The sequence below is a fragment of the Cervus canadensis genome, chromosome 19 (genome assembly GCF_019320065.1).
Source record: "Cervus canadensis isolate Bull #8, Minnesota chromosome 19, ASM1932006v1, whole genome shotgun sequence".
In the NCBI taxonomy this organism is placed as follows: Eukaryota; Metazoa; Chordata; class Mammalia; order Artiodactyla; family Cervidae; genus Cervus; species Cervus canadensis.
Window position 1 is genome coordinate 36,780,394 of NC_057404.1, and position 26,904 is coordinate 36,807,297.

The window sequence follows — 26,904 nt, forward strand, 5'->3', positions numbered from 1 at the left end:
TCATGCATTGGAGAAGGAAATGGCAACCCACTCCAGTGTTCTTGCCTGGAGAATCCCAGGGACGGGGGAGCCTGGTGGGCTGCCATCTATGGGGTCGCACAGAGTCAGACACGACTGAAGTGACTTAGCAGCAGCAGCAGCAGCAGCAACAGCCAGTTAGTGTGGCATCGATAGCAAACCAGAGGGATAAGTATCGTAGCCCAAGTCAGTGGTCATCATTTTATTTAGGGGGACCCACTAAAATGGTGGCTATGACCAACAAAATGGTGAGACTTCATATAGCCTGCTATCCAAGAGAAAATTAATGGAATGCAAAAGATTTCTTGTTGTTCAGTCACTAAGTTGTTTCTGACTCATTGTGACCTCAAGGACTGCAGCACATCAGGGTCCTCCATCCTCCACTGTCTCCAGGAATTTTCTTAAATTCATGTCAATTTGAGTTTGTGATGCTATTTTGATAAACATCTCATCCTCTGCCATCCCCTTTTCCTTTTGCCTTCAATCTTTTCCAGCATTAGGGTCTTTTCCAATAAGTTAGCTCTTTGCATCAGGTGGCCAAAGCATTAGAGCTTCAACTTCAGCATCAGTCTTTTGAATGAATATTCAGGGTGGATTTCATTAGGATTGAGTGGTTTGATCTCCTTGCAGCCCAAGGGACTCTTCACGAGTCTTCTCCAGCACCACAATTCAAAAGCATCAATTCTTCGGCACTCAGCCTTCTTTATGGTCGAACTCTCACATCTGTACATGACTACTGGAAAAGCCATAGCTTTGACTATACAGACCATTGACAGCAAAGTCATATCTCTGATTTTTAATATACTGTCAAGGTTTGTCATAGCTTTTCTTCCAAGGAGCAAGTATCTTTTAATTTTATGATTGCAATCACCGTCCACAGTGATTTTGGAACCCAAGAAAACAAAATCTGTCATTGCTTCCACTTTTCCCCTTCTATTTGTCATTAAGTAATGAGACCAGATGCCATTAATTAATGAGACCAAACACCATGATTTTAGTTGTTTGAATGTGGAGTTTTAAGTCAGCTTTTTCACTCTCCTCTTTTACCCTCATCGAAAGGATTTTTAGTTCCTCTTCACTTTCTGTGATTAGAGCAGTATCATCTGCGTATCTGAGATTGTTGATATTTCTCTCAGAAATCTTGATTCTAGCTTGTGATTTATCCAACCCAGTATTTTTCATGATGTATTCTGCTTAGAAGTTAAATAAACAGGGTGACAATATGCAGCCTTGTCATACTTCTATCCCAATTTTGAATCAGTCCATTGTTCCATGTCCAGTTCTAATTGCTTCTTGACCTGCATATAGGTTTCTCAGGAAACAGGCAAAATAGTCTGATACTCACATCTCCTTAAGAATTTTCCACAATTCATTATGATACACACAATCAAAGGATTTAGTGTAGCCAGTGAGGCATAAGTAGATGTTTTTCTGGAATTCCCTTGCTTTCTCTATGATCCAAAGGGTGTTGGCAACTTTATCTCTGGTTTTTCTCCTTTTCTAAACACACCTTGTACATCAGGAAGTTCTTGATTCACATACTGCTAAAGTCTAGCTTGAAGGATTTTGAGCATAATCTTGATAGTATGTGAAATGAGTGCAATTGTACAGTAGTTTGAACATTCTCTGGTATTGCCCTTTTCTTGGATTGGAATGAAAATTGACCTTTTCCAGTTTTGTGGCCACTACTGAGTTTTCCAAATTTGCTGACATATTGAGTGCAACATTTTAACAGAATCATCTCTTAGGATTTTAAATAGTTCAGCTGAAATTCCATCACTTGCACTAGCCTTGTTTGTAATAATGCTTCCTAAGGCCCATTTGACTTCACACTCCAGGATATCTGGCTCTAGGTAAGTGACCACACCATCATGGCTATCCAGGCATTAAGACCTTTCTTGTAGAGTTCTTCTGTGTATTCTTGCTACCTCTCCTTAATCTCTTCTGCTTCTTTTAGGTCCTTACCATCTCTGTTCTTTAGCATCCCCATCCTTGCATGAAATGTTCTCTTACTATCTACAGTTTTCTTGAAGATATCTCTAGTCTTTCCCATTCTATTGTTTTCCTCTGTTACTTTGCATTATTCATTTAAGAAGGCTTTCTTATCCCTTCTTGCTATTCTCTGGAACTCTGAATTCAGTTGGGTATATTTTTCCTTTGCCTTTATTTTCTCTTTTTTCCTCAGCTATTCATAAAGCCTCCTGAGACAACCACTTTGCTTTCTTGCATTTCTTTTCTTTGGGATGATTTTGGTCATTGCCTCCTGTACAGTGTTACGAACCTCTGTCCATAGTTCTCAGGCACTCTGTCTACCAGATCTAACTCCTTGAATCTATTCATCACCTCCACTGTAAAATAATAAAGGATTTGATTTAGGTCATAGTTGAATGCCTAGTGGTTTTCCCTATGTTCTTCAATTTAAGCCTGAATTTTGGAATAAGGAGCTCATGATCAGAACCACAGTCAGCTCTGGGTCTGGTTTTTGTTGATTATATAGAGTTTCTCCATCTTCGGCTGCAAAGAACATAATCAATCTGATTTGGCTATTGACCATTTGTTGATGTCCATGTGTAGAGTCATCTCTTGGGCTGTTAGAAAAGGGTGTTTACTATGACCAGCATACTATCTTAATACTGTTGTTCTTACAGCATGGGAATTTCCTTTCACTCCCAGACACATCTACAACTGAGCATCTTTTCCACTTTAGTTCATCCACTTCATTCTTTCTGGGGCTATTAGTAATTGCCCTCTTCTCTTCCCCAGCAGCCTATTGGATACTTTCTAATCCTGAGGGCTCATCTTCTGGTGTCATATTTTTTGTGTTTTCATTTTGTTCATAGGGTTATCACAATAATAATACTGGAGTGTTTTGTCATTTCCTCCTCCAGTGGACCACATTTTGCCAGAACTTTTCACTATAATCCATCCATCCTGGATGGCCCTGCATGACTTGGCTCATTGCTTCATTGATTTATGCAATCCCCTTTACCACAACAAGGCTCAATCCATGAAGAGGGCAAAGAGATTAATCAGCCATAATTGGACCCTGATTAAAAAAGGGATTTAAAGGTATTGGAGTTTCGGTGATTACATTGATGGGTGCTTATACTTAATTACTCTTTTCTATGTTTCTTAAGATGGATGTTGGAAAAATCTGTTATGTTAGTGTAAACATTTGTATCAGCATCTTATTCTTCCTATTACAAGTCTTTGAAGGAATTACAAAAATCATAAAACCAATGATTTGCTTTTCTGTCTCTAAACAAGACCAGATAAGTCATTTCAAGTATGATATAAATATATTCTAAAAAGACCTAAGTAAGTAATTCCATCTGAGGCAAGTATGACCTCATATAATAGAAATTTAATAAATATTGAATGAATAACTGAACATATTCATAACCAACAAATTTCAACATCAGGAAATATTTCTTCATTGTTGCCTTAATCTCTCCTATTTTACTTCTTCTTACAATCTCAGAAAATGCAGAGAATAGCTAGCCATCAATCTCTGAATAATATCTGTTCTATACATGAAAACTATTATTAGATTTCCTTAATGATCCTCAAACCCACTTAGTCTTCTGCTGGCTAAATAATTCATCTCCTTCTTTTATTTTAGTCTTTATCTGAGTTTCTTGCATTAGCCAGGAGGAGGAATGCTGGAGTCACAGGGGATTTTGAACCTAACATTCCTTAAGAATGTTAAGAGTAATAAGAAAACAGTAGTGGTGTGTGGAGATAGCACTACTAAAACATGATAACTAATGGAAATTTTCAAAGAGATTGCTAACATCTGAATAATTTTATAATTTGAGTTTTCTGTAAGACACAGAAGAAAAGATGCTCAATGGGGGAGAATAAAATGTTTGTGCTTAGTCTGTATTCTTTAACTAAATGTGTCCTTGTTCCACAGTTCCTCAGAACTCCTAAAATCTTAGGTCCATACTCAATAACCACTAATGGTCTCACTGTATGAAATGACAAATGCCTCGAAGTCGTCTTTGTACAAGTAAATTCCTCTCTGAAGACTACAGAAAAGAAAAATGGTTCATAAATTCCTAATGGCCTCAGAGCAAAAAATTTGAATTCCATTTAAAGAAGTTAAATATAAAGAATGCAAGCTATTTATCAGCCTGACATTCATGTTCAAAGGAGTGAGACACACAAAGTTTTCAGTTGTGAAAGTTTTGCTACTAAATTTTATCCAATATATAACAAGAGGGCATCCTGAGCTGGTGTATGTCATGAAGCAATGGATTCAAGAGAAGTTAAATGCATTTTTTTCCAGGATACTGAAAATAAACTGCTGACTTTACCAAACTGGTTCCAAAATTAATAAGAAGGTTGGACAGCTACAAGTTGATCACCCCTGTTTTAAGAAAGAGTGGCACCATCACATTAGAACTTCACCAGACATTCCTTAAAATACTAAAGCTTTAACCTATAATGTGCTTACTTCTAAATATTTTATTTGAATCAAATGTAATACATATAGCAATCTCATATCCCTTCCAGACATAAAGATTTCTTGCCTTACAACATAGAAAGATTACCCAGGAGACCAGTCATCTTTACAATGAAATACAAATAATATAACTCAATCATTTACCTCAACATAAGCTCTTAATAGTACTTCCCAAGTGGTGTGCATGCATCTCAATTTTCATTTTATGTCTTAATTTGCAGTCTGATTTAGAGAGTCATACTCCACCAAGCTTTCGAGGAAAGAGGAGGGTGTCAAATTTTTGCACTATTGTCATTAGTGAGAGACTGAATGGATAACTGGTTTACTGCAAAGCATGTTTTCCCTAGGGAATGCACTCACTCTGGTTAATCAACTGGCAAACAAGACACCTAGGGTTATCTATTTACCGCCCTACTACCCCATCAATAATGTACAGACTGTCATTAAGTAGTCATTTCTCCCTCCTGGGCTGAATTTTGAGAGATGCATCATGTGGGAAAAAAATAGGAGTTATGGTGTGGAGATTGTGGGTCACACTGTAATCTCAACTACATGCTGTGCCATTCTGCAGACAGCCCATCAAGATATGTTCCAAGGCATGCACCAGTGCATATAAAAATATATAGGCTGAGACCACCAAACTCATTTCATTAGGACCTTTCAAGGTTAACATTATAATCATGCTTCAGGGCATAAACTGATCTCCAGCTGGGCTCAGGAAGACATTTTGCTTCTGAAAAAAGTGTCCCCAGTGGGTCAGTTGCATTGCAGGAACATTTTACCTTTTGCAAGTATTTCTATAGCCATACTGACATTTCTTTCTTGTCTTTATCTTCATCTTGCAAATTAAAGCTTAAATCATCAAGCAATACTAATTTTAAGTTTTAAGATAATTCCTATCCAAAGTTTTCTTCTTTCTTTTTTCCTTTTGTTGTTGTTTCTTAAATTTCCAATTAGACACACACACACACATATACATGTACACACTTGTTATGGGCTTCCTAGGTGGTACAGTGGTAAAGAACCCACCTACCAATGCAGGAGACTCAAGAGATGCCATTTTGATCCTTGGGTCAGGAAAATCCCCTGGAGCAGGAAATGACAACTTAACTCCAGTATTCTTGCCTGGAGAATTCCATGGATAGAGGCACCTGGTGGGCTATAGTCCACGGGCTTGCAGAGAGTCAAACATGACTGAGTACACACACAGAGATACACAACACACACACACCTATATAGTTGTTTACTAACAAATCTACATAAGAACTATGTATTAGAATTCATTGTAATTGTCTCATAATGAAAGTTTTATTTAACTAAGAACACCAAAATATACTGCCAATAGTAATTTTAGAACTGAACAGTTTTCCATTGTCCAGAAGGTGTTTAGCACCAAGCATTGGATATTGCCTTAGCATAGTACATTTCTGATGGGTTCTGGTCACTCACCTAATCAATGGCATAAAAATGCATACATGATTCCCATCACCAGCTCTTACTTATGGCACTTTGATCAGAATGGCAGTAGAAAAGTCCTTCTTGGAGTGACATCCTTCAAACATTCAGCTTCCATTCCTCACATGAGTATTAAGATAGGAAGGTGTAGAAACACTTCGGGTCTCCATAAACAACCAGATAGCATGGAGAAGGAGTATGAACACTATTGGCATGTCATAGGGTTGCTCTTTTAATAGGATTCATCTGGAGTTTCTTGCTCATTATGTGCTCCTTTTGATGAGTGCTCTTTCATTTGTTTAGGATCTGGAGATTATTAGGCGCACTCAGAGAAAAGAATCACTCTCAAGCAGTGATTTTTGATCTTCCAGGAATGCTATTGCTGAGAAGGCATAGCCCTAACAATTGTTTTTTTTTTTTTAACCATACAGAGGATATCACCTATATCCCCACTACTTGCTCAGTTTGAAAAATCACTGGAGCTTCACATTAATGTCTTCTCAGCAGAGCTTATCTGCTGAGGCTGTAAAGCACTGATCCAAAACCCACCTCCACCACTTTATTAAGCAATTACTTAGTGTCTCTTTCCTTCAGCTCCCAACCCTATTCCCATTTGGGAATAATCTACAACATCACCGTGAGGATGACATGAGATAATTCAGAACAGTGCCTGGCACACAGCTGTGGTTATTGAATAAATGGATGCAAAGTACATTGGCTTATACCAGGCTTGTAGCAAATTCTTATTTGTTTTTGTACTATTTTTATCATAACTTTATATTAGAGACTTTGCTCTTACTTGGGGATAGTGCCAAGCAAACCTTGTCTTGGGCAGTGACTTTGTTGTGCACATAAAAAAAAAAAAAAAAAATCCTAGAATCTCAAAGTGAGAAAGGGGAGAATGTCAAGTTCCCTAAAACTGATTTTCTTAAAATCAATTGGCATAATGATCAATTTACCTAATGACACATTCATCTAAAATGTTCATTTATCAAATATGCAACTTCTCATCTATACTAAAATAGCACTAGCTTAGAGGCATTTTTGTAAACTTTCATAGTGACTATTTTGTCAACCTTTGAGGATTTTCAAGGCATTTCACCCAATTAAATGTTTAAAGTATTATAAAGTAGAATTTAAAAGCCCACTGTGTCCTTAAAATGCTTAGAGTGGCATCTTATTATATAAGAAATGCTACATCTATGACAGAGCTTTGTTGGGAGTATAATCATTAGGCTAATGGGCATTTGGGGAGACTGGGCATTAGGAGAATTGGTTTTAGGTAAAGCACCCTCAGTCTCTCACTGGGCTGGGATGTGAGAACAATGGGACAGTTTGTACCTGAGTCACTTTGCTGACTTTTCTCTGAGACTAGGCTCAGCTCTGAAACCCCTGCTGTCAGATCTAGTCTGACAGCTTGCAACTTCCCTTCCATGACAAATTTTCAGACCTGGAGGCTGCTTGCCCACCTTGGTTGACTTGATGATGAAGTAGCCAATCTATATTCTGCACAGATTTGACACGGCCACAGAAATCTATTTTGCCCTATCTATGAACTCAAAATGGTACACATTAGTTAATATAACAACTTCTTTTCATTTAACTGTTTTGATAATATATATTTTACATTACCCATCTCCTCTAATAATAGGAAGTTTTATAATCAGTTCTTCAAAATGAGAAAGATAATTCAGATGTAGAGGTATGGTCAGTTTGCCTAGGAGAAGAAGTATGAGAGAACATTCAAAATGTATGGGGAACATGTACAATGGTTACACAAAGGAGTCTTAAGATACATGTGAACTCACAGTGCTTTTCCAAAAATGGCAGCCAACACACCAAACCTCTCTTTGAAATCAGTTTTACTTTCACTGATCCCAGCTCTCATATGAAGGAGTCAATTCTCTGATATTGCTACTTCATAAAATTCTTCTTCCATTGTACATGTACTGGAAAGGCAAGGAGTTTTCATTTTGATGCGAACGTTTACATTTTCCTGAATGCAAAGGAAGTTAAACAGCATGCTAGGTGCCCAGAGTTTGTTTAAAGTTCTGCTTGCCTGTATAATAACACGAGTGTGTCCATCCCATCCTGTAGTAACTGGTAGTGAGGAAACTGACATCTGCCAACCAGTAATGGTGGTCACACCTCACTGCTGCTCCGACTGCTCTCAGTCCGGCTCAGCCTGCCACCCTGAGCTCCAGCCAGCTGTCAGGATTGTCACAGCTGCCATCGTATTTACTGCCATAAGCTTTCTTGGCATTGTGGACCCAGACACTGCTGAGATGGCGCCTGTCATTGGCTGTAAAAGGCACAGGGACGAAAGACTCCGAGGAACCCTGGGAAGGTGCAACATGTTCAAACCACCTGACGGTGGAACCAGTTGGCACTGAATTCTCCAAGGTTGTTCTTTGTTGACTGATAAGATTGGACAAGGCACAGTAGGCCCCCAGAACTCCTATTCAGAGCTGTTTTAATTGAATGTGTCACTGACAAGGGACATCACTAGGACTGTGGCATCTATTCCAAATGAAACAATTGTTTTAAAGTAATTGGTCTGACAAGAAGGCTGGCAGCCATTGAGGATAAGATGCATGTGTTTCTACGAGAAGAGACAGAAAACATGCTCCCTGTAATTGCCAAGGCTAAGCTTTTAAACTTTTCCCCTTACTTCTCATGAAACAAGTCCTTTCAGACCTCTGATTTGAATAAATATTGAACAACTCGAGGAACACCGCTTTACTTTACTTGTTTTTTATACACATAAGAGGTGCATTCTCAGCTTGTTTAAACTATTCAGCCACAACAATATACAATGGATTTAATAGGGGAGAAAAGTGCAAAGAGTTAGCTTGTCTCTGAAATTCTTTGCAGATCTCTCTGTTAGCAGCTCTCTACACAAAGCCTGCAATTACGCATTGTAAGACAGAAGGTCAATTACATCAGCCAGTTAGCACGGATTGAGCCAAATTTTTCCCAGTATGTCCATGGTTCCTCAGGAGACTGGGTGAGTCTGCAAGAGCCAAAAGCATCTGGGCAAATGGTGTTTAACCATGTAACACACCTATGCCACAACAGAATATATAACATGTTAGAAAGAGAAGAAATTATATTGAAGGAGGAAACAGACAGAACAGACTCTATCTTGAAAGCAGGACTCCATCTTGCGCTGGACAGTGGACTTTGAACTATACGCCCAGTATCTATGGAAACGACATACCAACTAGAAAGCCAGACCCCTGGATGGAAGAGCCCCAGGGCTCACACCTAGACCCTCCGTTACCTAAAAGAATACCCTAATTATCTGTGTAACTGAATAGAATCATAAATTCTATTATGCTTATTGGGGTATGACCACAGGCCTATTGACAATTGTCCACTGTTAACTACCTAGGCTTAAGGCATATGAATCACAGGTTAACTTTGAATATATCTTTCTTTTCCTTTGTTCAGAATAGTTTCAGAGAATTTGGGGAGGTGGGTTTGGGCACATACACTTAGGGTATATAAGGTTTTCACAAAAACTGGTCGAGGTCCTTGGCTAACAGGAGACTCTGCCTTGGGCCCGCCGGTGTAATAAACTGCACTCCACTTTCTGCATTGTCCTTCTGAGTGAGTTTGTTTCCCAGAACACGTGGCTATAACAATATGCTCTAACCCAAAATCATTGCATGCACTTAGGCAAGATCATGCCCTATTATAAAGAAAACCAATGTTGCTATATTTTACAAAATATCTCACATATATGATCTCATTTGATGCTCAAAATATCTGAGGTAGGAATTATCTTTAGCCATTTTACATATAGGAAGAAAGAAGCCCATCTTTATGACTATGTGGTGGAGGTTAATATGAAAGCTGTATTTTTCACTCCAAGTCATCATTTTTCTAGCACACCACAATGACTGATTCTGTTTTCAGCCTGCTTTTATGTTTGCTATATTGAATATTCTCTTCTTATGAAATCACATCTGGTCTAAAATTTTAACTGAAATATGTAAACAAGGGAAGGAGAGAGAATTTGTTTGTCTTTCTCTAATACCTTCTTTTGTGAATCAGTTTCCACTATGAGTCACAAAGCATATAAATTTGCATGTTCTTAGTGATATTGCTTAGGCTTAAAATCCAGCTCTTGACATCTAATAGCTGTAGAAGTTTAGAAAATTTATTTATTTCTCTATGCTACAGTTTATTCATCTATAAAAAGAGCATTAACTCATCCTTTCATTCATTTTTAAAATTTATTCAGCAAGCATTATATACCCACAGAATGCAGGAAACTTATCCCAGGTCTTGGGGGGATATAACAGGGAACAAGCCAAAGAAAATCTCTGTTTATATTACCAGGGGAGATAGTCAGTTAATAAATAATAGGTTTATTCATTGGATAACAATACTCAATTACAAATGAATAAGGACAAAGTTGGTTGGAGGCTAGAGAGCGTCAGTAGAGGAAGAAAAGAGTGCTGTTTTAGATAGAATGGTCAGGAAAGACATCTTTTAAGAGATGATGTTTGAACAGAGAACTGTCTGTGGGAGGGTATTCTCTGAATACAATTCCAGGCAGAGAAAACAAGTACAAAAGCCCTGAAGCAGAACTTGCCTGTGTGTATTCACAGAAGAAAGACTATATGATGAGCAGCATGAGAGAGGTGGAGGGAAGGTAGACATGGAGGTCAGAGAAGTAACCAGTGATTCTCAGGTAGGGCCTCGATGACCTTCAGAAAGAGTTCTGATTTAGGTCTGGGGATCAGCTGATGTCTCTGAAGCCTGGGGAATGTCACCCCAAGTACTGTAGGATGAATAGAATTCAGGGAATCAGACAGGCAAACCAGTTAACAAGCTGTTTCAGTTAATACTGGGGAAAGATGATTGCAGACTGGACAAGGGCTGTGGCTATGGAAGTGGTAAGGAATGATTGTACTCTTTACTGATGAATTGGAGGAAGGATAGAAGGGAAATATTAATCAAGATTCAAGTTATTAGGTGAAAGGTAATCCCAGTTACTCAGCTGAGACACATTAGTGGTCAACAAGTTTGGGGGACATCCCTCCAGGATGTCTGGATCTAAGTGACCACACCATCATGGTTATCTAGGTCATTAAGGTCTTCTTTGTGTAGTTTATTTGTGTATTCTTTTCACCTCTTCTTAATCTCTTCTGCTTCTGTTAGATCCTTGCCATTTCTGTCTTAATCATGCCCATCCTTGCATGAAATGTTCCCTTGAAATCTACAATTTTCTTGAAGAGATCTCAAGTCTTTCCCATTCTATTGTTTTCCTCTGTTTCTTTGCATTGTTCATTTAACAAGGCCTTCTTATCTCTCCTTGCTGTTCTCTGAAACTCTGCATTCAGTTGGGTATAGTTTTTCCTTTCTCCCTTGCCTTTTGCTTCTGTTCTTTCTTCAGGTATTAATATTTGTAAAGTCTGCTCAGACAACCATTGTGTCTTCTTGAATTTCTTTTTTGGGGGGGATGGTTTCGGTCACTGCCTCCTGTGCAATGTTACAAACCTCCATTCATAGTTCTTCAGGCACTCTGTCTACCAGATCTAATCTCTTGAATCTATCCATCACCTCCACTGTATAATCATTAGGGATTTGACTTAGGTCATACCTGAATGGTCTATTGGTTTTCCATAATTTCTTCAATTTAAGCTGGAATTTTGCAATAAGAAGCTCACAATCTGAGTGACAGTCAGCTCCAGGTCTTGTTTTTGCTGACTGTAACCAGCTCCTCCATCTTCATCTTCAAAGAATATAATCAATCTGATTTCAGTATTGACTATTTGGTGATGTTCATGTGTAGACTGCTTGTATTGGAAAAGGGTGTTTGCTATGACCAGCATGTTCTCTTGACACAACTCTGTTAGCCTTTGCCTTGCTTCATTTTGTACTCCAAAGCCAAACTTACCTGTTACTCCAGATATCTCTCGATTTCCTACTTTTTCATTCCAAGTCCTATGATGAAAAGTGTTAGAAAAACGCCGCGAGAGGAAAAAAGCCGCCTCTAAGGACCGTTGGTGAAGGCCTTTATTGAGCGGTCCTCTCGGGCAGAACTCCCGGGGGTGGGTGAGTGAGGAGACAAAGGGAGTCTGCGAGGTATGAGGGGGTGGGGAGGGGCTTTATAGCCAGGGCCAGCGTCCAAGCCAGGTCTTTTCATATAAGGAAGAAAGCGCGGGCTACAGCGGCGGTCAGTGTCCGAGGGCTCCGGGTCGGTACCTGATTGGACCAGGCTGCAGGGGGTCGGTCCCCGGAAGTTTAGCCAGCCTCCGAATTTGCCTTGTGGCACTTTTCCGGGGCATGTCTCAACATACTCGACCTTTCAAAAAGGACATCATTTTATGGTGTTAGTTCTAGAATGTCTGAGAGTTCTTCATAGAACCAATCATCTTCAGCTTTGTCATCCATCAGTGGTTGGGACAAAGACTTTATGATGTTGAATAGCCTTAGAAAAAATTACTATGAACAAAGCTAGTGGAGATGATGGAATTCCAGTTGAGCTATTTCAAATCCTAAAAGATGATGCTGTTAAAGGGCTGCACTCAATATGTCAGCAAATTTGGAAAAGTCAGCAGTGGCCACAGGACTGAAAAAGGCCAGTTTTCATTCCAGTCCCAAAGAAGGGCAATGAGACAGAATGTTAAACTACCATACAGTGCCTTCCTACATTTCTCATGTTAGTAAGGTTATGCTCAAAATCCTTCAAGCTAGACTTCAGCAGTACATGAACTGAGAACTTCTGATGTACAAACTGGGTTTAGAAAAGGCAGAGAAACCAGGGATCAAATTGCCAACATTCATTAGATCATAGAGAAAGCAAGGGAATTCCAGGAAAAGATGTCTATTTCTGCTTCATTGACTACACAAAAGACTTTGACTGTGTGGATCACAACAAACTATGGAAAATTCTTAAAGAATAGCAGACCATCTTACCTGTCACCTGAGCAAATTGTATGTAGGTCAAGAAGCAACAGCTAGAACCTTAACGTGGAACAACTGACTGCTTCCAAATTGAGAAAGAAGTAAGACAAACCTGTATATTGTCACCCTGTTTATTTAACTTCTAAGAAGAGTACATCATGTGAAATGCTGGGCTTGGTGAATCACAAGCTAGAATCAAGATTGCCAGGAGAAATATCAACAACCTCAGATATACAGATGATACCACTCTAATGGCAGAAATGGAAGAGGAACTAAAGAGTCTCTTGATGAGGGTGAAGGAGAAGAGTGAAAAAGTTGGCTTAAAACTCAACATTCAAAAAACTAAGATTTTGGCATCTAGTCCCATGACTTCCTGGCAAATAGATGGGGAAATGATGGAAACAGTGACAGACTTTATTTTCTTGGGCTCCAAAATGACTGTAGATGGTGACTGCAGCCATGAAATTAAAAGATGCTTGAGGGAGGAGCTAAGATGGCGGAGGAATTGGACGGGGAGACCACTTTCTCCCCTACAAATTCATTGAAAGAACATTTGAACGCTGAGCTAACTTCACAAAACAACTTCTGACCGCTAGCAGAAGACATCAGGTGCCCAGAAAAGCAGTCCATCATCTTTGAAAGGAGGTAGGACAAAATGTAAAAGATAAAAAGAGAGACAAAAGAGCTAGGGACGGAGATCCGTCCCGGGAAGGGAGTCATAATAGAGGAAGTTTCCAAACACCAGGAAACCCTCTCATTGGCAGGCCTGGAGGAAGTTTTTGAATCTCGGAGGGCAACCTAACTGGGAGGAAAAATAAATAAAGCCCACAGATTACATGCCTAAAAGCAACTCCCAGCAGAAAAGTACCCCAGATGCCCGCATCCGCCACCAGCAAGTGGGGGCGGAATGGAGAGGAGCCGGCGGCATTGCTTAGGGTAAGGACTGGGCCCGAATGCCCTGAGGGCAATCGGAGGGAGCTAACGTGAGATAACAACTTAAACTGGGGGCTAGCAAGAGAGAGAGAGAAATTTAACCAGCCCAAACACACTGCCGGCCGTTCACAGAACAAAGGAAGAACTGAGCATTCCCAGAGAAGAGCTAGCCGGCGGTGGACCGGCCCATCCCCGCCGGAGGCAGGAGGCAGGGGGGAGGGGAAAGGGGCAAACTCGGCCCCAGAGACGGCATCCCCTACCAAACTGCAGACAGGCTCCCAGTTTCTAATCAAAGACTTCCTGAGATTCTGGATGGTCGACATCCTCCAGGAGGGTCACGGCTAGACACCAGCTCCTGAGAATAGACTCAAGGTGCATGCACCCGACTGGCGCGCGTGGAAACTGAGGCTGGGGCCGCGGAAGGGATGAGGCGCACTGCACCCGGAGAGAGTGAGCCTGTCAAGCTCCTGGCTGCCTGAGCTGCTCAGGCTGGGGAAGGCACAAAACGCAGGCCCATCCAAGTCTGTGCTTTTGTGGAATACCCAAAAACTGGAATGGCACGCCACGCAGGGCCCGCTCCATATAGAGCAGCTGGGAGCCTGAGCAGTGTAGACGGGGAGAGCACACACCCGTGAGCGGGGCAAACCCACTGTGGCCGGAACACTGTGAGTGCTCCCCACACACGCCAGTGACATTTGTCTGCAGTGCCTCCCTCCCCGCAGCGCGACTGAACAAGTGAACCTAACCAAGAGACCACCTCCGCCCGCCTGTGTCAGGGCGGAAATTAGACACTGAAGAGACAAACAATTAGACACTAGACACAATTAGAAATTAGACACTTCTGGCAAACAGAAGCCAAATAAACAAAGGGGACCGCTTCAGAAGGGACTGGTGCAACAGATTAAAATTCCTGTAGGTAACACCGACTACACTGGAAGGGGCCTATAGATACCGAGACGTGTAGCTGGAACGAGGAGCTATCTGAAACTGAACTGAACCCACACTGACCACAACAGCTCCATAGAAATTCCTAGATATATTTTTACCTTTTTTTTTAATTAAAAAAATTTTTTTTTGTTTTTTCTTTTATTTTCTTTTAAAATTCCCTATTACTCCACCATTACTCCTTAACTTTCATTTTCATTTTCATATATTTTTACTATTTTTTTAATTAGAAAATTTTTTCTTTTTTTATTTTTTCTCTTATTTTCTTTTAAAGTCCTCTATTACTCCTTAATTTTCATTTTCATTTCACTATAACCTTGCAAAAAAAAAAGAAGAGGTCCTATTTTAAACTGGATTTCATATATATATATATCTAAAATTTTTTGTGTTTTTGTTTTTAATATTGTATTTTTAAGAGTCTAAAATCTACTCTAGATTTTTAATCTTTGTTTTTCAGTATTTGATATCAATTTTGGACATTTAAGAATCCAATGTTCAGTACCCATTTTTACTCAGGAGTGTGTTGATTACTCTCTCCCACTTTTGACTCTCCGTTTTCTCCATCAGATCACCTCTATTTCCTCTCTCCCCCTTCTCTTCCCAATCCAATTCTGTGAATCTCTGTGGGTGTCTGGGCTACGGAGAACACTTAGGGAACAGAGAACTGCATAGAGCTGTCTCTCTCCTCTTGAGTCCCCCTTTTTCTCCTCCTGCTCATCTCTATCTCCCTCCTCCTCTCCTCTTCTTCATGTAACTCTGTGAACCTCTCTGGGTATCCCTCACGGTGGAGAATCTTTTCACCATTAACCTAGAAGTTTTATTATCAGTGCTGTATAGTTGGAGAAGTCTTGAGGCTACTGGAAGAATAAGACTGAAATCCAGAGGCAGGAGAATTAATCCCAAAACCTGAGAACACCAGAAAACTCCTGACTACAGGGAACATTAAGTAATGAGACCATCCAAAAGCCTCCATACCTACACTGAAACCAACCACCACCCAAGAGTCAATAAGTTCCAGAGCAAGACATACCATGCAAATTCTTCAGCCAACGCAGGAACATAGCCCTGAGCGTCAACATACAGGCTGCCTAACACATAGACCCTAGACCTAACACATAGTCACACCTAACACATAGACCCATCTCAAAACTCACTACTGGACACTCCATTGCACTCCAGAGAGAAGAAATCCAGTTCCATGCACCAGAACACCAACGCAAGCTTCCCTAACCAGGAAACCTTGACAAGCTAATCGTCCAACCCCACCCACTGGGTGAAACCTCCACAATAAAAAGGAACCACAGACCACCAGAATACAGAAAGCCCACTCCAGACACAGCAATCTAAAGAAGGTGAAAAGGCAGAGAAATACCCAACAGGTAAAGGAACATGAAAAATGCCCACCAAGTCAAACAAAAGAGGAGGAGATAGGGAACCTACCTGAAAAAGAATTTACAATAATGATAATAAAAATGATCCAAAATCTTGAAAACAAAATGGAGTTACAGATAAATAGCCTGGAGACAAAGATTGAGAAGATGCAAGAAATGTTTAATAAGGACCTAGAAGAAATATAAAAGATGCTTGCTCCTTGGAAGAAAAGCTATTACCAACCTATACAGCATATTAAAAAGCAGAGACATTACTTTACCAACAAAGGTCTGTCTAGTCGAAGCTATGGTTTTTCCAGTAGTCATGTACAGATGTGAGAGTTGGTCCCTAAAGAAGACTGAGTGCCAAAGAATTGAGGCTTTCAAATTGTGGTGAGGGAGAAGACTCTTGAGCATCCCTTGGGCTGAAAGGAGATCAGAACAGTCAATCCTAAAGGAAATCAGCACTAACTGTTCATTGAAAGGATGGATGCTAAAGCTGAAGCTCCAGTATTTTGGCTGCTTGATGGGAAGAGCCAACTCACTGGAAAAGATTCATGCTGGAAAAGATTGAAGACAAAAGGAGAAGGGGATGGCAAAGGATGGGGTAGTTGGATAGCATCACTGACCTATTGGACATGAATTTGAACAAACTCTGGGAGATTGTGGAGGACAGAAGAACCTGATGTGGTGCAGCCCATGTAGTTGCAAACAGTAGGGCATGACTTAGAGAATGAACAACAACAATTGCTATGATCATTACCATCCTCATTATTAGTAGTAGTAAATTAAGCAAGTCCTGTAAATCTTATTTCCTAAAAATCTTTCAGATACATACTTTCCTCTCTATACTTACTATTATGCCTTGATCCAATACCTCATAATCATCTTACACTTGGATTCTTGCAATGGCCACCTGAATTTCCTGCCTCTAGACTAGACTATATTTAATCTGCTTTCTTTAGTGCAGGCAGAGTAATCTGATCATGTTTCTTCCCAGGTTCAACACTTCAGTGGTTCTCTATGTCCAATAGAACAAAGCTATAACTAATGATTTGCCTCTCTTCACCTTCTCAGCACTACCCTCCTGTTTTTTTTTTCAGGCTCCAATAATAAAAAAATACCTATAGTTACCCTAACATTATAGATGTTGCATGCATTCCTGCCTTTGCCCATGTTATTTATCTTGCTTCGTATACTCTTTCAGTCTCAGTATATCTTGCAAAATGTTATTCTTTGTTTAAATTAGAAATCACCTTTTCTGTTGTAGTATTTTATAAATATTCCTAGGAAGAGTATGTTATCATGTCTTATACACAGTTCTATTACTAAAATAGTACATGTCTTTCTTATATTCAGAAAGCTTTAACATTATGTTTGTCTCTTCTTCACAATTGTGATATCCTTGATGGCAAGGATATGTCTTTTTACCTATGAATGAGTATACGTGCACTATTAGTGGCACATATGTGTTCACCTTTATTTTTGTACCCTAACTTGAATGGTTTGTAAGAACAGGGTTTTATTCATCACTCCTGGGTTTAGATGTCAGAGATGAAGAATGGAACTTTAGTGGACATTCTAGACTTTGCTGCCTAAGATCATAGCTTCTTAAGACAGGTTTTGGGGTTTTAACCAGATTTTATTATGGATATTCCAATGATATACTGGCTATTAACACTAGTGAGTTATGCTAAATTTGAAAACCACTATAAAGACGAAATAAAAGTGATGATGGAAATAACACTATTTTCTTTGCTTCAAGTAATTAATACATTGCATCATGCCTTTCTAATGTCTTACGTATTCATCCTTTTCTTTCATCACTACCTTAAAATATTCATATCAAAATTCTCTTTTAGATATTTTTAAAATCATCTCTGCCTTGGAGCTTTTATATTTCTGCTATCTTAAGTATTGTTTCTTATTTGCTGAGACTGTACATCTAATATATACCCTTTATGAGTTACCTCTGTCTTGGTATTTTTATTGTTTGTTGTGGTTTAGATTGATACCTCCCTTCCCTGAAGTTACAACATTGTACAATCTTCATTGGTTTCCAGATATGCATGGTTTTGTATTATTTTGGTACTATTTCATTTGTACATTTGTTCTTTCTCCAAATAGACTTTAATGCCCGTTATAGAAAATAACTGTCACATATTCTTTTTGCATCTCTCAAAGCCCATGGTACCATTTTGACCTCAGTACAGGTGTTCAATAATAGATGTTGAAATGAAAAGAGAAATGTGTAAGATGTGATGATCAAACCCATAATTATAATCATTTCAAGCTTACATTCATGGATATGTGCATGATCTCAGACAGAATGTCTTTTTGAGGATCTCAAGGCAAAGATAATAAATACTTTATTTCCTTTCACCTACAATCATATCTAGGAAAATGAACTAAATTGAAAATATGATCATCAGTCTTTTTTTCTAGTTAGAAATGGAGTCTCTAGTTAGAAAAGAGAAACAGAACTCATTCTCCCTTCAATTTTATAAGTATAATAAATTCCCAGGTGGTATTTTATCATGCAGAAACGATCTTCCAATTTTCATTTTTCAAGGAAGTGGGGCCTATCTGAAAATAGTTGGCTAAAGTTTTATTTGTTTATGTGCTTCAGAGGCCAGCATTTTGAGGGCCAAACAAAATGGACATGAAGGCTGGAGGCCTTGTAGACCCAGATTATACCACCTCTGTTCTCCAAGAACTACAAGATAAACAGATAATTGAATATACCATGATTAAGAGCTTTGAAGGACCCAGGAAAATGATGTTATCATGGTAAATCCAGTGTATTATTTGACTGCATTCCATCCTTGGTTTTCACTACTGAAATACAAAGTTTTGGGGGAAGAGAGGGGAGATTTAAAAGCACTTCTGCCATCTGACACATACTAAAACATGAAATAAGGGAACATACACTTTTTTATAGCACACAGTTTAAGGACTGTTTATATTTCCCATGTAATATCTAGTGTAAAATTTCCTCATTAGACTTTTTCACACTGGTTGACTGGCCCCCTCTCCATTACTTCTTTGTCAAAGAAGTTTCAAAAATAAAAGCCCAGTTCATTTCAGTCACTCAATCATGTCTGACTCTTTGTGACCTCATGGACTGCAGCACACCAGACTTCCCTGTCCATCACCAACTCCTGGAGCTTACTCTAACTTATGTCCATAGAGTTGGTGATGCCATCCAACCATCTCATCCTCTGTCATCCCCTTCTCCTCCTGCCTTCAATCTTTCTCAGCATCAGGGTCTTTTCCAATGAGTCAATTCTTCATATCAGGTGGCCAAAGTATTGGAGTTTCAGCTTCAGCATCAGTCCTTCCAGTGAATATTCAGGACTGATTTCCTTTAGGATGGACTGGCTGGATCTTCTTACAGTCCAAGGGACACTCAAGAGTCTTCTCCAACACCACAGTTCAAAAGCATCTGTTCTTTGATGCTCAGCTTTCTTTATAGTCCAACTCTCACATCCATACGTGACTACTGGAAAAACCATCGCTTTGACTAGACGGACCTTTTTTGGCCAAGTAATGTGTCTGCTTTTTTAATATGCTGTCTAGTTTGGTCATAACTTTTCTTCCAAGGAGCAAGCATGTTTTAATTTCATGGCTGCAGTCACCATCTGCAGTGATTTTGGAGCCCCACCCCCCAAAAAAAAAGGGCATTTTAAATGAATTAAAAACTCTCACAGCTCTTCCAACCAACCTGGGAAGACATACAGCAAATTTTACACACTTTCGTGTTGTTTTTCTTAGAATAATTGTTGGCAAGTGGTCAGCCTGTCATGACAAGAGTCCAATTAAAATTATATATCTTTGCAAGTTTTCTTTTCTCTGATGTCAATAATGGGATCCTTTATATAGCCCTTCAATATCCACTCCTGGGTATTTTAATTTCCTGACAAATCTATCATCTGAAATTTGCCATCAGGACTAGTCAGTCTCTGGGCAGTGATAAAATAGAACAGATCCTGGTACTTCCCTTAGCATTGTAACAAAGAGACAATCTTTATGACATTACTGTGGTTTGTATTCTTTTAATCTTGCCTGTGTCTGTATGTCAGAGTACTATAGGAATGAAATTCAGTCAGGGATTTGATAGAATTAAGAAGGAATATATAAATAGATGACATTTTAGACTAACATTTCCAAATCTTCAGGATCTCCCTGGTCTCTCAGATTCCTATTATGTTATAATAAATTTCCTATACATTGTTAGACTATGTAAACAGTAAAATTTTTCTTCACTCACACAGAAAAGTAATTAATCTCCACAATTTCCTGGAGAGTATATTGAGAATGGACACAGATATTTTGAAATAGAAAAATTACTAACAGAGGTCAAAGCCACAAATTTAAACAGTTAAGAATATATTGTTTTTGAAATGTTTATCTAATTAAACAAAATATAATATGTTCTCCTGGAGTGTACAGAAATACTTAGGATCTGGGGCTGGGGGTGGGGGGGAGAGTTTCTTATTTTTGAATTGTTAACTGTTTTTTACTTAACAAATCAAAGTAGAGGCCAGTGAATTTGTTTATTAAAAAAACTAAACTGGTTTAATAGCAGCAATGATTACAGCTTATTTGGGGCAGCTATTGAGTTTGCTTTTCAGTAGCTGTAAGTTGCTATGGAAGAGATTAGCTGATAAATGGGATGGCTCAAATGAGAGAACTGCTGAGACATCAGCAACACAGAGTGGTGGATGTGCTACTGTCAGAACTGTGGAATTATGCCCTTCCCAAATGTTTATGTTGAAGTTCTAACACCCAGTCACCTTAGAACGTGACTGTGTTTGGAGATGGGATCTTTAAAGAGGCGATTATGTTAAAATGAAACTCTTAGGGTAGGCCCTAATCCAAGCTGACTTGTGTCTTTCTAAAAAGAGGAAATTAGGATACAAAGAGAGATGCCAGGGATACTGTGCACAGAGGAAAGAACATAGGAGGTCACAGCAATAAGGCAGGCATGTGTAAGCCAAGAGAGGCATCAGAAGAAACCAAACCCTTCAATACCTAACCTCGGACGTCTAGCCTCCAGAACAATGAAAAAATGAATTTCTGTTGTTTAGGTCCCCTCTTTCTGTGGTATTTTGTCACGGCAGCCCTAGCTAACTAATACATTAGGGAAGGCCAAGACCCATTAGAAGTAAATGCAATGGCATCCAGAATGGAACTGAGGGAACAATGTCTGTTGCAGAAGTTTCCCCTACCCCACACATTTACCCAAATGGAGCACAAGAGAGCCAGTTTGCATTTGAAGCCCCGTACCTGGTGAGCATAAGCTTAGTCACAGTTACATACCAAGCATATCAGTCTGCATTCTGGGACATAGCAGTAAAGGAGGATTCAGTAATAATTCAGTTCTGAAATGGGGCAGAGTGATGTTTCGTTCTACGTCCAGCAGTTTGTCCATACAAAGGAGGATCTTCTAGTAAGAGCCAGAGGTGAACTAAGCAGGATTTAGCTCTAGGGTAAGAGGATTGGCCCCCTGATGTGAACAGCTGTCTGATTGGAAAAGACCCTAATGCTGGGAGAGATTGAGGGCAGGAGGAGAAGGAGGCAACAGAGCTTGAGATGGTTAGATGGCATTGTCGACTCAATGGACATGAGTTTGAGCAAACTCTGGGATATGGTGGACAGGGAGGCCTGGTGTGCTGCAGTCTGTGGGTCACAAAGACACAAAGACACGACTGAATAACTAAACAACAAGAGGACTGGCAGGAATTAGTGAAGTCCTAGGACCCTTAGGTACTGGATTAGTTGTAGAGGAGGGCCACAATCGTTGATTACCAGGTAGAGTAGAATGGAGAACAGTGAGGCCAAGTGTCACAAGAAGATAGGACATGTTATAACCCAGAGGCTCAGTGAGCCCTGGCTTTCTTCCACGTTACCATTCTCCTTACAGGTACACCAGGTCTTTTCTCTTGATGGCCACAGACATGATGTGGGGACAGTGGAGCATTGGGATAGGGGTAATGAGGGTTCACTTGAGTGTATATAGATTTATGCAAGGATCTGCTCATCATGGTTTGGTAAGAAGATTCTAGGTCTGGGGGAACTTGACTTAATAAGTTAATCATTTATTTATTCAGACACTCACTTAAATGCCACCATTTATGGAAAAACCACAATAGCTGAGGGTTCTTTCTGCCATAGTTAATTCAGCAACTGATATTGAAGATGGGCTGAAAGGGAAGGTAGTTTAGAGAGGGAGGTAGAACTTGAGTTTAGTGAGATACAGAGGGAGAGGTAGAGAGATAAAGGTAATTATTAGGTAATCTACAAATTAGCAAATATTTGCAATTATATAATGTGCCTAGTGTTACACAAGATTCATTATAGAATTCACAAGTCATTTAAAACATGTTTTAAAGAATGATTTTTAAAGAATGAATTTTAAAGAATTATTCTTACTTAGCAGAAAAATGCATTTACAGGGAAATATAAACTATATGACTTAGTGGGATAAGGAGCATAAATAGTCTTGTAGACAAAGGGCAGGGGAACATCAATGTGGATTGAGACTTTGTGCATTGTAAATGGGGTATGGTATGGATTGGCACTGAACAAAAGGCGAGCATTGAAGGCAGATACACTTAGCAGAGGTTTTGAACTAAGAGATTAGTAAGGCACATTTTTTTAAAACAGAAAACATATTGGTCCTTCTGGAGGGACATACATATTTTAAGAGTGAAGGGCATTTGAAGGTGTTGATTTCCCCAGGAAGGAGACTCTGAGATGGAGAGTGATCAGGGGGTGCTTGCAGGATCAACAGCCAAGGGAGGGCCTGGGTTTGGGGGCTGTCTCAGCGAAGGCCTCAGCTAGCCAAGGTGGGGAGCTCTGAAGCTGAGACGACCCTCAGAGTTGCAATGAAGAGGGCTGAGTCTTTGTAGTCTCATACTGACCTGTCAACTGAATGCAGACTTTCCCAGGAAGGAGTGTTTATTTTGGACAAAGCAGATCTCTCCAGCTGTGGGCAGTTCCCAGGGGGCCCAGATAGCCAGAAGGATGAGCTGATGGCTGGGAGAGTTAGTCTTTGAGTTCTGAAAGGAAATATGTGCCTGTTAGGTACAAGTGTATGTATAAATTTTTGCAGCAAATCATCTAGGATGCTGCTATACCTATTTTCCTTAGGAAAACTTAGGAGAAGGGTTAATGGGTCAAACTACAGCCCCACTGGTACAGCTGGTTTCAGGATCACAAATTATGCACAAGTCTTCCTTCTATGCCATTGTCAGTTCAGTTCACTCGCTCAGTCGTGTCCCACTCTTTGTGACCCCGTGGACTGCAGCACACTAGGCTTCCCTGTCCTTCACCAACCCTATATACTACAGAGTGTACAATGTATACTATTGATACATTCTAGTTTTTTCTATCCTCAGCTGATTCTCTTTGTCTAGATGGCTTACTAGGTGATGTGACTGTGACACTCATTCCTGTGGGATCTGAGCTTGCCCTTTTTAGGCTGTTTTTCTACATCAGTCCATTTACTGTCAAAGTTGAGCAAGGAAATAGCAAAAGGTACTGAAGTGAATCAGCTGGTGCCAAACATTTTCCTCCCTGTCCCCCTTGTGTAACATCAGGCTGATAATCCAGGTCAGTTATCCTTGCTGGGACGGTGAGTCCTCCTGTTGTCCTCTTTTCTCATGCCATAAGGAGCCTGAAGTTCTCAGGAGAAGTCATAACTTACAGAAATTATTGGAACTTCATGTTTGTGTCCAGATGGAGACATCCCTGTTTTGGAAATCAGAATCTTTAACTGAATCACTTTGTTGCACACCTGAAACTAACACAACATTAAGAATCAAATATACTCCAATATAAAATAAAATTTTAAAAATCTCTGCCATAAAAAAAATAAAAATAAACATCTCTGCCATGACTATTACTAAAGAATCTTCATTCTGTTTTCTAATTATCAAGCAGTGTTTGGTCCCATCACATTCACTAAAGGATGTTCTAAAAGCTTCATCTTAGGAACATGGAAATTGAACCTCAAAAGGTGTACTGTGATATAGCAGAGAATAATGAGAAAAAAATTTGGTAGTATATGGTACATATTAATGACATAAAATGGTAAGTTAGTGGTTAGTCTATATATTAGGATAACAACATAGAATTAAAATACAGAAAATTAATGGCATGAAAGATGTGAGGGAAGAAAAGCAGAGTTAAGCATTCCAAGTTCCTAAAATTTTTCAGGAGTAGAGTTGAGATGTGGCTTCACCTTTGTTACATATGGAAACTGAAATGTGAGTATGCACTAAAAAAATAGACAATGTATAATTTGCAATCCAAATGAGAAATAAAATCAATAAATGAAAGAGAAGAAACCTTGCTTGCAAGGAAAAAGAGGAGTAAGAAAGCTGGGTAATAAGAAAGTACAAAATAAAATCGAATAAAAAATGTAAATATGTTGATAATCACAGTAAATATAAAGGAATTAAATTTATCAGTTGCAATTCAAATATTTACATTTTTCAATAGTCCAGCTGTTTTTTTTTAAGTAAGAGGCACACTTATAGCATAATAATAAAGTAAGTTAAAAAAAAAACCAGAATGTTAAAGTGCAGTAGGTATATATAGCATCCATCCATGTCCTATCTTTTTGTCTTCTCACCTGACCTGCCTCCTGAGATATCTGTATGCAGGTCAAGAAGCAACAGTTAGAACTGGACATGGAACAACAGACTGGTTCCAAATCGGTAAAGGAGTACATCAAGGTTGTACATTGTCACTCTGCTTGTTTAACTTTTATGCAAAGTATGTCATGAGAAATGCTGGGCTGGATGAAGCACAAGCTGGACTCAAGATCACCGGGAGAAAATCAATAACCTTGGATATGCAGATGACACCACCCTTAAGGCAGAAAGTGAAGAAAAACTAAAGAGCCTCTTGACGAAAGTAAGAGGAGAGTGAAAAAGTTGGCTTAAAACTCAACATTCAGAAAACTAAGATCATGGCATCCAGTCCCATCATTTCATGGCAAATAGATGGGGAAACAATGGAAACAGTGACAGACTTTACCAACAAAGGTCCATCTAGTCAAAGGTGTGGTTTTTCCAGTAGTCATGTACGGATGTTAGAGTTGGACCATAAAGAAAGCTGAGCACTGAAGAATTGATGCTTTTGAAACTTGGTGTTGGAGAAGACTCTTGAGAGTCCCTTGGACTGCAAGGAGATCCAACCAGTCCATCCTAAAGGAAATCAGTCCTGAATATTCACTGGAAGGACTGATGCTGAAGCTGAAATTCCAATACTTTGGCCACCTGATGTGAAGAACTGACTCATTGGAAAAGACCCTGGTGCTGGGAGAGATTGAAGGCAGGAGCAGAAGGGGGAAGACAGAGGATGAGATGGTTGGACGGCATCAGCGACTATATGGACATGAGTTTCAGTAAGCTCCAGGAGTTGGTGATGGACAGGGAAGCCTGGCGTGCTGCAGTCCATGGGATTGCAAAGAGTTGGATATAACTGAACGACTGAACTGAACTGATATACCCTCCAGAATGCAGTTGGTAAGGCAATATGAATGTCAAATAAATGATACTCTAATTTAGTGATGAACAATTTATTAGGAATACAATGCTTTCAACATATGAAATACTGACTAATTTGCCATATATAATATGTTATAAATCTATATATGTATACATCTAATATTAATTGATTCATCAAAAATAATATATATTAATTCAAAATATGCATTCATTTGTTGGGTCATGGAGAAAGCAAGGGAATTCCAGAAAAACATCAACTTCTGCTTCATTGAATACACTAAATCCTTTGTGTGGATCACAACAAACTGTGGGAAATTCTTAAAGAGATGGGAACATTAGACCACCTTACCTGCCTCCTGAGAAACCTGTACGCAAGTCAGGAGGCAACAGTTAGAACTGGACAAGGAACAAATTGGGTAAGGAGTGTCAAGGCTATACATTTTTACCCTGCTTACTTAAATTATATGCAGATTATACCACTCTAATGCCAGAAAATGAAGAGGAACTAAAGACCCTCTTGATGAAGATAAAAGAGGAGAAAGAAAAAACTGACTTAAAATTCAGCATTCAAAAAACTAAGATCATGGCATCTGGTCCCATCACTTCATGGCAAATAGTAGGGTAAAAAGTGGAAGCAGTGACAGATTTTATCTTCTTGGGCTCCAAAATCAGTGCAGACAGTGACTGCAGCCATGAAATTAAAAGACACTTGCTCCTTGAAAGGAAAGCTGTGACAAACCTAGACAGCGTATTAAAAATCAGACATCACTTTGCTTACAAAGGTCCATATAGTCAAAGCTATGGTTTTTCCAGTAGTCATATACGGATGTGAGAATAGGACCATAAAGAAAGTTGAGCACCACAGAATTGATGCTTTCAAATTGTGGTGCTGGAGAAGACTCTTAGGCTGCAAGGAAATCAATCCAGTATATTCTAAAGGATATCAACCCCAGATTATCCATTAGAAGGACAGATGTTGAAGCTGTAGCTCTGATACTTTGGCCACTTTATACAAAGAGCCGACTCATTGGAAAAGACTCTGATCCTGGGAAAGATTGAGGGCAAAAGGAGAAGGTGGTGGCAGAGGATGAGATGGTTGGATAGAGTCACTGACTCAATGGACATGAATTTCAACAAAAACTGGGAGGTAGTGAAGGACAGAAGAGCCTGTTATGCTGCAGTCCATCAGGTCACAGAGTTGGACACAACTTAGTAACTGAACAACAAATGCATCTAGTATTATCCCAAAATATGGAAAACAAAAGTAAACAGA